Genomic DNA, 2,958 nt, shown 5'->3' with positions numbered 1-2,958 from the left:
TTATTTCTAGTGGGCGATCGCGCCTCTTTTGTGCCTTAACGGCCTTCGTCCTTGTTATTCCCATCAGTCTAATGGGCGTTCGCGCCTCTTTTCGCCTTAGCGGCCTTTATTTCATTGCCCATCTTCGTCCTCCTCTTCGAATGCATCTACCCCGAAGAGGGCCCACAAGTACGTTCTACAGTCCACTGCCTCCTCATTCTGCAGTCTTCGCCGCGCGCGGAAGCGTCTCACGTTGTTCCTAACTGTTCGATGACGCTCCTCCCGCTCCTGTAACTCCTCCGTCGTCAGCAGTCGCCCGTCGGGGTGGGTTGGTGGTATTTCCCCCCGCGCAGCTCGTCGCTCAATGGTCAGCTGCCTACGAGCCTCGTTACGCCTTTCATTACGTAAGGCCACCAGCTCCTCGTGTGCGGTGTCCAGACTTTGCGCGGCCCTCTGCATGTCGTCGTGCGCGCTCGTGGCCCGCTCGATATACCACTCCTGTTGGAGTGTGGTGGTGATAATGCGAGCGGCCTCGCAAACTTTGCTCCATCGTGCTCGGCTGGTAAGCATGAACGCCACAAGATTGTCAGGCGTCACAGCCGCTTCGTCGTCCTCACCGAGTAATTCATGCCGGACATCCGCGAACCTCGGACAGTCGAAGAAGGCATGCTCGGCCGTCTCCGGGACTCCCGGGCACCTGGTACAGTCGGCGGATGGTGCAAGATGTTTCACGCACAAGTACTCATGGAAAAACCCATGGCCGGAGAGGATCTGAGCGAGGTGGAATGTCATCTCCCCGTGTTGCCGGTTCTTCCATGCCGCCAAGTCTGAGATGGTCCGGTGCGCCCATCGGGTGTAGCGGCTTTCCGATTCTAGCTGGTCCCACTGACGCTGCCACTCGTCAATTGTCCTCGTCCGCTCCTCGATGCGCAGTTCGCGTAGACTTGCTCCCGTCGTCCGATGCCGCTGGTAGCAACGAGCGTCTTCCGTCACCTGCAGCACGATGGGGATGACGCTGGCAAGGACCGTTGCCACCTCATGGCGCACTGTAATGAAGGTGCGAGCTACTGGCCGTGCGTACAGTCCTTGCACGCGGTTCAGCTGTCTGCAACACTCCCGGAGTCGGACTGCCTCGTGCCAAATCGGCGCGGCGTAGCGGAGGGTGGAGTCCACCACCGATGCAAGCAGCCGCCGCTTCGCACTCTTTGGCCCACCATGATTTCGGAGCAGCCGGGAAATCCCCTGCGCCACACGGAGCGCTTTCGTCGTGGCCTGCTCTACGTGTGGCCTCCACGACAGGTGGTCCTCGATGACAACTCCTAAATATTTCAAGGTGCGGGTCGGCAGTTTCTCTACGCCATTGATACTCACCGGGACTCGGGTGTTGTCTCGTCTCATCGTAGACACAATGACCAGCTCGGTCTTGGCCGGAGCGAGCTCCATGTGGTGTTGCGCCATCCACGAGCTGATCATTGCTACCGCCGTCTCCGCCAGTCCCGTCGCTGCCTCCGGCGTCGTCCCGCTCGCCAGCACCACGACGTCATCCGCAAAGCCGATCACTTCGGCGCCCTCAGGCAGCACCAGCCGAAGCACGCCGTCGTACATCGCGTTCCACAGGGTCGGGCCCAGGATTGAGCCCTGTGGAACGCCCGCCGTGACCGTACGACGCACTGGCCCCTCGCTGGTCTCGTACACCAGCCTCCTCTCAGAAAAGTAGCTGCGCAATATTTTTTGGAGGGCTGCAGGGACCATCAGCTTCTGCAGGGCAACCGCGATCGCCTTCCAGCTGGCAGAATTAAAGGCGTTCCTGACGTCCAGTGCTGCCACCACCAGACATCGAGGATCCCGCTGGTTGGTGCGGTGAAACGTCCTCGCGTGTTGTCCTCGCTCTATCACCCGCTCGATGGCCTGAAGCGTGGAGCGACCGCGCCGGAACCCGTACTGCCTTGCTGACAGGCGAGGAGCATCGCTGTCCTCCAAGTGGTCGTTCAGCCGATCTAAGATCAGCCGTTCGAACCCCTTGGCGACTGCTCCCAGCATTAGCAGCGGGCGGTGCGACGACGGATCGCCCGGCGGCTTACCTGGCTTCGTGACCAACACAAGGCGTGCCTCCTTCCATGCCGCAGGAAACTCCCCTCGCTCGAGCAGCTGATTGTACACCTTGGCGAAGACCTCCGGGTGCTTCCGCATTGCCGCCTTCACTGCGGCATTCGGGATGCCGTCCAGCCCTGGCGCCTTGGAGGTGGCCATCCGCTCGGCCAGCGAAAGAATTTCCGAGCTCGTGACCGGTCTCAGAGCCTCACTGCACACGTCGATGTCCGGCCACTCAAATGCCGGATGGTCCGGGAACAAGGCTTCGACGATCGGACCTAGTACGGCTCGGTCCGTTTCCGGTGGTGCCCTGTTACGTAGTTTTGCTCGAACAACCTTGTAACCGAGTCCGAACACCTCGGCTTCGACCCCATCGATCAGCTCTTGCATACTGTCTTCCTTACTGCTGTGAATGGCGGCCTGCAGCAATCGTCGACAGCCCTGCAGCCTGGCCGACGTCACCGCACGCTCCGAAGGTTGGGCCCTGCGATGGGCGGCCTCCGCTGCTCCGCATTCCTCCCTCAGGCGCTCGATCTCCGGAGACCACCAGTACACCTGGGGCTTGCGATGGAAAGTAGCCCCGTGTACTCTCTCCATGATCTCATCGCACGCCTGGGTCAGTCCGCCGATCAGCCCCTCCGGAGTTGCGACCTGCTCGAAGTGGCCGCATGTGAGGGCGATGTCGAAGCACTTGTTATCGAATTGCGTCGTCTTCCACCGGGTCCCGGCGTGTCTGGCTGTCCCGTCTCGACTTCGCTGCTGCTGCTTGCCTCGTCGCGTGGGACGTTGTCCTGGGACGCCCACCTGGAACTGGACGTAGGCATGGTCGCTGCTGGAAAAGCGATCGAGCACGCGCCAGGAGTCCGGTCGCGCAATAGTTTGGCTGGC

The sequence above is a fragment of the Anopheles marshallii genome, assembly GCF_943734725.1.
Source record: "Anopheles marshallii chromosome X unlocalized genomic scaffold, idAnoMarsDA_429_01 X_unloc_47, whole genome shotgun sequence".
Classification (NCBI taxonomy): domain Eukaryota; kingdom Metazoa; phylum Arthropoda; class Insecta; order Diptera; family Culicidae; genus Anopheles; species Anopheles marshallii.
The sequence above is the reverse complement of the archived record's forward strand: the minus strand, read 5'-3'. Positions refer to the sequence as shown.